This window comes from Grammomys surdaster, unplaced genomic scaffold (assembly GCF_004785775.1).
Source record: "Grammomys surdaster isolate TR1022 unplaced genomic scaffold, NIH_TR_1.0 64, whole genome shotgun sequence".
Taxonomy (NCBI): Eukaryota; Metazoa; Chordata; class Mammalia; order Rodentia; family Muridae; genus Grammomys; species Grammomys surdaster.
In genome coordinates, this window is record NW_021604566.1 from 3726547 (window position 1) to 3736474 (window position 9928).

Consider the following 9928-nt stretch of genomic DNA (forward strand, 5'->3'; position numbering starts at 1 on the left):
GTCTTCTACAAGAGCAGTAAGTGTTCTTAGTCACTGGACCATCTCTCCATCTCCCAAGGGTTTAATTTTTAAGTTGAGTATTCATTCAAATCGCACCTTACAGGGCAGTTCTGGGTTCTTAGAAGAAGTAGTCCTATGTAAGAAAGTGTGCTATCTGCTAAAGGGCTGGTACTCTGGGCTCACCAGGCGGCTAGGCAAAAGATTTATCCTGAAAGGACTGTAGATTTTGGCTGTTTGGCCAGGGTGGGGCTGGATGGAACTCCTCAGGTCGAAAGTTTGTGAACAGTCCACCATGCAGTTGATTGTTTTATGATGTGCAAACCATGAAAGCAGACTGCCATGAGCTCCTGCACTTACAAAGGGAGGAATTTGGTTGGGCCAATTCAGAGGTAGGGTTTTGGCTTGATGGGTACTATTCAGGAGGATAGTTTGCAAAGTGTTCTCCTTAGGAGCTTTGCAGGTGCTGGAGCCAACAAAAGGAGGCCTGGGCTTGGGGTCCCAGTCTCAGAGTCAGTTTTGTGCTTGTTTGCCTGGGAATCCTGTGTTTTCAGACAGGCAGGTGGGTGAGTGTTAAAAAAAAAAGCTTTACAGCCTTAAACGGGTGTATGTTCCTTTGTCAAAGCAGACAACAATGGTTTTTACTCTCACTGTCATTCAGCAAACACAAACATCCATTTTTGTTGCCACATCTGTGTCATGGTTCACCTAAAACTGACAATCTCACATTGCTCTACTAAGGAACTGAAGTGTTAGCTAAAGTATAAAATGGCACTTGACTGAAACATACTCTAGAACAATCTCCCATTGCATTTCAGGGGAATTTCAGCACGAAACCACTAGTTTGTTTGTTTGTCTGTTTTTAAACCAAATGATACTTTAAAATAGGAACTGTTATTTAAGACAATAAATCATGCTTGAAGTTCACACATGTGCCAGGAATTACATACAATGAGGAAAAAAAATACCATTAAAAGGCTGATCACCTGACATGTAGATAGAGAGACAATGGTGCCAGCTGCTGGTTGGTGCATAATAGCGAGAACAGTAGGTCAGAGCACAGCAATCAATACCAAAGAGAAATCAACACATTCAACATCATCCCATAGCGCTAAGCTGATTATCCACTTCAAGTGATTGAGGCATGTGTGAAGCAGCCTTTATTTTCTCTTTCAGAATGGAGAGCTAGGTATTCAGGTTAACCGGTGCCTTATGCTGCTTGCTGCTCTCTCTCCCAGCATAGATTTCCAAGGAAAGGATGAATGCCTACATCATTTGTTAACTTTAACCATGCTTATCTACATAAAAGAGTGACTTCTGAGGTTTTTCACTTGCACACACACACCTACACGTGTGCTGAACATAGGTGCTCAGATAAACATATACAAATGCATATCAATTATTTTATCCAAAGGCTTCTGGTGTCTGCATAAGTGAATGGCCTCATCTGTGTTAAACTTATAATGGGGAAGGATAGATAAATAGATAGATAGATAGATAGATAGATAGATAGACAGACAGACAGACAGATAGATGATACATAGATGATAGATAGATGGATAAATGGACATATGGATGGATGGATAGATAGCTAGATAGGTAGATAAATAGATATATAGATAAATAGATAGATGACAGAGTGGTTCTACAGAGATGGAGAGAAGGCTTGTAGAGCCTCACAGTAAGGAATTTCCTAGGATTCTATGACAAAGAATTTAGAGATAAGTTTCTTGGTAAAATGCACTGTTAGTTCACCCTTCTCACCATCATGAAATCTGCAAAATCTAGGGTCTGTCACATGGAGACTTTTGCTATCTCTCCTCTTCAGGGCATAAGCAGTCCACAAATATTAGTTTTTTTCTTCTCTACATATCTTCTGGTTCCATAAATTACATAAATTTTATTTTGAATGTGTGCTTTGTTTTGTGAGCATCTGCTTCTTGTATGGTCAGGAGCCAGAACATGTACACCTTGGAGCTGGCATGACTCACTTTCTTAGTGGGCTGTCGGCCCACCATTTCAAGAATCTACCTGTGTGAAGATTCTGGAATGTTCAGGGTGAATAAGGACCTGTGTGAAGACAGAGGGGGCAAACTTGGTTAGAAGCAACTTTAATCTTTGGGTTTTCTTAAGTAGTTCTTCATTTCAGATGCATAAGAGCTTAAGACTTGTGATATATGGGTTCCATTGAATAGTTTGTATAAATAGAGAAAGCATCATGGAATATTCCAAAATAAACTGAAGGCATCATTATTTCATGTTTAAATGATAATGGACATTTTTGAATTGAAGGTATTTCCTTATGCAGTCTACTGAAGTAGCTATTTTATACCAATAAATTATTTACACTTTCAATGTGCTGCCAATATTTAGTCCCTATTTCTTTCCTTTTTTCCTTATTAGTCATTTACAATTCAAAAAATTTATTTTTGACAGATTCTCATTATATAACCCTGGCTGATCTTGAAATAACAAGCTTTCTGCCTCATTTTCATGATTCCTGGGGGCTATCAGTGTGCGCCATCTTATATGACTCAGATTTATTGATGACGATACATACTCTGAAATTTCCTTGGACTTAATAAAGTATACATTATACTATAGGCTGAATTGTGTTTGCTTTCCCACAGATGTATTTTTGGCATGGGGAGTTCAAAGAGGCCTCTCCATGGCCCACAGTTTACATACGAAGACAAATACAGTAATCTCTGGGACCCAGCATTTTAGTCCTTGTTGGTTGTATCAATAGGGTTAGATGGAACTCATGTGCTCAAAAATGGGTACAGATGGGAAACAAACCACACTATATTGGGAAGAATTGGATTAATCAACACACTTTGTGTGCTTGCATCTGTGTACATGTGTTATATGTCATGTTCATGAGCAGAAAGGTGTATGTGCATATTTATGAATGTGTATGTGGAGGTCAGAAGTCAGCCCTAGGTGCCTTTCTCATTGGCTCTCTACCTTATTGTCTTAATAATTAGGGTTCCTATTGCTGTGATGAAACACTATGACCAAAAGCAAGTTGAGGAGGAAAGAACATTTTGGCTTAGACTTCCATGTTGCTGGAACCAAACAGGGCCGGAGCCTGAAGGGAGGAGCTGATACAGAGGCCATGGAGGGATGCTGCTTGCTAGCTTTCTCTTCATGGTTTGCTCAGCCAGTTTTCATATAGAAAACATGATTTAACCACAGTAGGGAAAATGTCTGCATAAGAAGGGTTCCACTTGAAAGAGGAACACTCCTCCATTGATGGTGGGACTGCAAGCTGGTAAAATCAGCTGGAAATCAGTCTGGTGGTGTAGCTGGTTACCATCCCACTACATTTGTATAAAGCTCAGCAATTGGGCAGGATGAGAGGTAGGTGGAGTGAGGAGAAGAAGAGGAGAAGGAAGAGGATGGATTGAAGGGAGAGGGGAAATGGCGGCGGAGGTACACGTGTCTCCAGCAGTCTAAGGTAGTTGTACCATCTAGGTTAGGTATGGGGTAACACCTCTAATTGTGTGGGCTTCTTGTTATTTGAGCATTACCAAATATATAAAACTATTGGATAATCTTAAAAAAAAAAGAAGGGTGCCACTTTACTAAGTGTCATGGACTGTGTGTAGCAGGTCACCGAGGGAGATGGCCTGGGGAGAGACACTGACACACTGGAAGCTATCATTGCTTATCAGAAAGCCACTGGATTCAGGAACAGTTGAGGGATTTCTTAAATAGGATATTTTTATAAAACTACTAGAAGAGAAAATACCAAAACTACTTTGTTCTTTTAGTGAGTTGAAAGAGAAAGGAAGAGAAAAGAAAAGAATACATGAGCAATGGTAGAAAATATGAGGGATTCCGACTTTAAAGTAACTAAGATTGGTGGTGCTTGGCCTGAAATCCTAGCAGTCAGCGTATCCCACAGCAGCCAGTGGAGAGCAGAAACAGGGATTGGTGTGAAACCCTGGCATGATGGCACTTTTCTGTAATCAAATCATAACACAAAGGACACTAAGGCAGAAGGACCAGAAAGCCCAGTCAGGGCTTCATAGCAAGTTACAGGCCAGCCTGAACTGCAGAGTGAAACTAACTCCATTGGGAGAAAATATGAAATTGGTATAAATTGCTTTTGATAGTTTTTATATTCTGGAACTGTTAATTATACTTGATAACAATATCCTAAGTGAATAATTTAAAGATGTTCTATGCAGTGTTACTTGTAAAGTAGAGAAGCTAGTAGAACTCAGAGCCATTCAGACATGTCTTCTGTGCAAATGGAGAAAGCCTGAAAGCAAAGACAACACAAAACACATCATGCCTAATCCTGTGGGGCAGAACGAAGTTAAAGATAAGTAAAAGACAGTCTGTGAAGAAAAAAAATGAAGTCAGTCAAGATTAAAAGCCCTGCTTTTCTCTTCTCCACAGAATACATTCATGGTTCCTTTATCCTGCCATAATGTGCCACAGAGGCCCTGGAATACTACGAGATAGCAGGCAAGAATATGAACAATGAACTGAAGTTTTTTCTCAGCTCTTCTAAAATTGGTCTTCAGAAAAGTGAAAAGGAAGGTTTGATTGCTACATCTGAGCATCTCTCTAGAATTCAAACAGAGATTTGCTTTCCCTCTGAATGATCTGAAGTGTGGGAAAAAAATCACAGCTCAAAGGAGACTCTTGTTCTTTTCTTTAAAATAATATTATAATGAGGTTCATGGTAGTTTGAAGCGTACAGGTTAAGCATTAATCCTAAACAGGCCACATGATTAGAAACTTAAACTTCACTGAAATTTAACTGATACCCCTTGTTGAGCATAACGTTAGATCAAGAATCATTATCGTTTGCTTTGGAGACTTTGGTGTGGTTGCTATGACAACAAAACTTTAGGGCACTGTAGTCTACATCGAATCACAAAATGACAGATGGCCCATTATGGAACTGTACATATTTGGAGATGAAAAGAAAATACATCAATCTGAAGTTCATTCATTCATTGTGCTGATGTGGAAGAGCAGAGCTATGATAACGGAGTCGGATAAGAACCAGCCAACAGAAAGGGAAGGTTAAAATAAAGCTTTATTCATCACGAACGTATGTTAACTGCCTTGAAGGCTGCTGACAGATCACTGTCCCTTCCCAGTCATGCACAGAATTCTACATTAGCTGATTTTGTTGAGCACCACCGAGGGATGCTTCCTCCATTACAATTAGTTAGAACCCAGAGTGAGGCAGGTTGAAGACTAGAGAGGAGAAACACAATTGAGTCTAGGTGGGAAAAGTTTGCTTCCTTACCTTTCCTAAGATTTGGGGGGTTCAGACAGGCTGTTGGGAGAGGAATAGGATGGTGTGCTCAGAGATAGTATTAGAATTAGAAATAAAAGTGATTCAAAAACTAAGACATGATGAGCTAAGGTCTGAGCAGTGATGGTCCTTAAAATTACCACTGTGGATACCATGATATCTAGCTTAGGTTAGTGAGTGCACATTTTAAATTCCAAAATATTAATTATTCAGACAGTGAAGGGATAGTTTATAGGGACTCTGATCATTTTTAAGATACCTGAGTACGGGTAGCTCTCTACTTATCATCTGTCTCTTTTCTCTGTTTTTGTCTCCTATCCCAGACCTGCACAATACTTCTATTTATTTATAAACTGCTAAACCCTTGACAGTGGGTGAATTGTACATCATACAATAGGCTGTATGTTAATGGACATATTATCCTGTTTTTAAGTATCAGGAGGAAGGCGATTGTGACGGTTTGTATATGCTTGGCCCAGGGAGTGGCACTATTAGGAGGTGTGGTCTTGTTGGAGTAGGTGTGTCACTGTGGGTATGGGCTTAAGACCTCACCCTAGTTTCCTGGAAGTGAGTCTTCCACTAGCAGCCTTCAGATGAAGATGTAGAACTCTCAGCTCTGCCTGTATCGTGCCTGCCTAGATGCTGCCATGCTCCCACCTTGATGGTAATGAACTGACCCTCTAGAACTGTAAGCCAGCCCCAAATATATGTTGTCCATTATAAGACTTGCCTTGGTCATGGTGGCTGTTCACTGCAGTAAAATGCTAACTAAGACAGTTATACAGACAAAAGTCTTTGTAGCCTCAAGGAAAAAGCCAAAAAGAAACTTGTAAGCTGAGGTTTGAAAATGGTTGACATGTTAGCCTTTGTCAAAATAATTTGCTTATGTTGAAGGTAGTAGACACTTTTCCTTAGAAGTCATCATGCCTGTTTGGCCTTATAGTGGTTGTGTTATCAGGAAGCTTAATTAGCAGATGAGAACTTTGTATAAATGAATGGCTGTGAGGGCTTACCCATGAGGCCCTTGTTAGGAATCAGTGTTTTGCCATCTCTGAGTTGAGCACATAATGTTCTCCAACTTCTGAATAGGAAATGCCCTTATTCTTTAGACCTGAAAAGAAAATTGTGTACTAGAGTCAGCAAATCAGTCACAAAATTAAACCCTACAACTGAGAATAGGTGAATACTAAAGACCAAACTGGTGTGATCACATTTATTCTAATACATGGCATAATTTTAGTCTTGAACTCTACTGATAGAGAGCCAGTACATTAACCTCTATGGCACTGCTGCTTTCCCAAAGATTCCTACTTAACTAATGGAAGCATAAAGTTTGTCAGAATGAGGAAAGGAGGATATTCTTCCTTTCTTGAGGTTCTGAAGTAAAGCTAACATGCTTAACTGAGGAATACTCACATTTTAACAGCATAGCGTAGATTAAGAAGTTGCTGGTTAGAATTTCTGTTACATGACTTGAAATACTATTTAAAAAAAACCTTAGCCATGGGAAGCTATTTGTATATACTTGTATGTGGTATGGATAACAGATGCAGATTCAGACATACACAAAAATATACACATACATACATACACAGAAACACACATACACACAAAATACACACACACATACACACACTATTCATTTTTCAAATGCTGGTGTGTTGTAAAATTCTGTTTTCTTTTCATTCCTGGATGTTGTAAATAAACTGAATCTGTACAGTAGGCTTTTGTCAAACTCCCAGAATGACAATTTTATTTTATAGCACATCCTAGAGTGACAGCCAGAAAATGTTCTGCACCACCTCAGTACAAACAAAATTAGCTTTTCACAATATTTTTGCAGATGTTAAAGGTCATTAATAGAATGAAACCAGATGACTAAAGCAACACATTCAGAATGATTGGCCTTCATTTTTCTTCCTGGCTTAAAGACACAGAGACTTCTTTCTCTCCTACTTGGCTACACTTCACATTTTTTTTCTAGTTTCTTAATGGCTTTCAAAATCATAAAAGTAAAAGTGGCAGGGTATGTATTTCTTGGCACATGCCTTCTTTCGTGTTTGACAGAGGTAGAATTTTATTAGACAAAAATAGTGTTAACTGTTTTTTCTTAAACCCTCTCTGTTAACAATTGCTGGAACTTTCTGTTTTCACAGAGTTAAGCTTTTGTTATGAATTACATGGGATCTTCATTTCACATGCAAAGACCACAAGACGCAATAAACTGGATGAGATGCTACTGAATTTCTGTCTCAGAAAAGAAGTGGGTGAGCACAGTCTCACAGTTCAAAAATGTATTCTTGTTCAGGCTGCTGGCATGCTAGATGTCCATCTTCTTTCCTGTCTCATTTATGGTATTTGGACTATAGGTAAAGAAGCTACAGTTAATATAAATTGATGTATCTATGCCAGCCATAGCTATAGATCAATTTGGGATTAGTATGCCTTCTAAAACGATCCTTTACTATTCAGTAGGGAAATATTTGGAAACTAATGTTCATCATGTGGGGAACAGAATAATAAAAGAAAATGCAACTCACTCCATTTCTTAGACAAAATGAAAGAACAGTGTAAATATGGTTTTCATTTTTCAGATCTTACAGTTTGAATTTGAAATATCTCCCAAAGGTCCATGTGTTAAAAGCTTAGTCTTCAGGCTCACCTGATTAGGAGCTGGTAGAACTTTATTTTTTTTTAGAAGGCTGGGCCTAGTGAGATGGTAGGTTATTGAGGATACGTCCTTAAGAGGGGTATTAGGAGACTCTCTCCTCACCATATTCTTCTTGTTAGCCACCATGAGATGAGCAGCAATAGGGCCTGGACAGCAGTCTTTGAAACAATGAATCACAATGAAACTTGGCCTTACTTAACTTGTATATAGTGTATATTCTCAGGGATGGGAAGCTGATTAGTACATCAGAGTTCCTTGTGGGCAAGTAGTGCAGAAGTACATGCTGAAGGAGTACTGTCCTTCCCCTCAGGTAAGGTTATTTTTTCTATACAACAAGCTATTCAATAAGGCTGACTCATCTGCAGAAGGTGAATGGTCAGTGTATGGATACAGTTGTGAGTAGGGTTACTGTGATATGGAGAAGATGAAAGTGTTAGATGCATAAGAATGAGGAAATAAGCATCCTTTTGTCTTGAGTAGCCAGATACCACAAGGCTAGCTTTGGAATCCTGAAAGAGCAAACTCTATAGCAACCATTAAAAATACTCATTGACCCAGATGCCCTTCGACAGAAGAATGGATGTAGAAAATGTGGTACATTTATACAATGGAGTACTACTCAGCTATTAAGAACAATCAGTTCACAAAATTCCTAGGCAAATGGATGGAGTTGGAAAATATCATCTTGAGTGAGATGACCCAATCTCAAAAGAACATACTTGGTATGCACTCACTGATAAGTGGATATTAGACCAAAAGCTCACAATGTCTAAGAATCTACATATAGACCACATAAAACTCACATAGAAGAAGGAAGACCAAAGTATGAATGCGTTGGTCCTTTCTAGAAGGAGTATCAAAAGTTTCAACCAGAACTCCCAAAGTCTAAACCAGAGAGCACAAAGGGAGGGACTCACGAACCTGTATAGGGAATTGAGGGTGACCTTGTTAGACTTCAGTGAAAGTGGAGGGCCAAGGTCCCCGAAAGTTTGGATCCCCTACTGTGTGGGAATTTGAGAGCAGGGAGATGGGAGTGGGAGGATGTTTGGAGCGAGCACACCATCACAAAAATTAGGAGGAGTGGGTATGGGATAAGGGATCTTGAGGGAGGATGAGAATGGAGATAACATTGAAAGGTAAATACGTATAATATCCAATAAAAAACCCACACAGATAAAGGATTTTTTTTAAAAAGGGAGTTTACTTATCTTAAATTAATTTCAAAAGTTTCTAGGAGTTGCAAATTGGCTAAGATCCTATTTTAAGCTCTCCACAAAAGAACTTAAATCTCTGTTCAATATTCTCAAGAGAGAGGTAAACCCTAACTCCCTCAACAGTTAATTGACAGAAGAGAGGTAATCTCACAAAAAGTAGAAAAAGCTATTTCCAATCGATATATCATATAGTCTGATTAATTGTCAGTGGTGCTATAAAAGTCCTTTGACAAAAGATTATTAATATAGATTTATATATCCTTAAATAAGGTCTTCATGACTCTCTGAGTGTAGAAGGAGCAACTGTTGGCGCTTCTGCCCTGATTTTATAAGAACTCTGAAAAATTGGCTTTAAAAACAAAAGAGGGGGAACGGTACCCCATCAGAAGGAGCCCCCCTGAAATACTCTCCATCATGCCTTGTTCACTTTTCTCTCTCTAAAGCTGAAAGCTCATGGCAAATCTCTTGCTGACCATATTGGTGACCTCGGGCACCACCAAGACCAACAAAACTTTACCACAGATATGGGGAAGGACCCTCATACCTGTAAAGGGAATGCCCCAGACCCAGTTCCCTTATGGAGCCGAGGACTGATATGCCTGTCCAATACCACAGAAGGCACAGCTAACCGGCTACCACAAATATTAATGAAAAAAATAGATACTCTCACAAAGCCAGGCCCAACCATAAATACGATGAATAACAATTTACATCCAGGGAAGAGAAATCTCCCTGAGAATCCCCTTCTTTTTTCTTTCCAGG

General features: G+C 39.2%; 1 long non-coding RNA gene across 1 annotated transcript in view; it reads left to right on the top strand.

Annotated features, from left to right (window-relative positions):
- Nucleotides 1-7455: 7455 nt before the first annotated feature.
- The window catches only part of LOC114622649, a 6061-nt gene continuing 3588 nt past the window's right edge, over nt 7456-9928 (top strand). The window contains exon 1 of the long non-coding RNA XR_003711652.1: nt 7456-7548. This is a non-coding gene — a long non-coding RNA (uncharacterized LOC114622649). The remainder of the gene's footprint in view (nt 7549-9928) is intronic.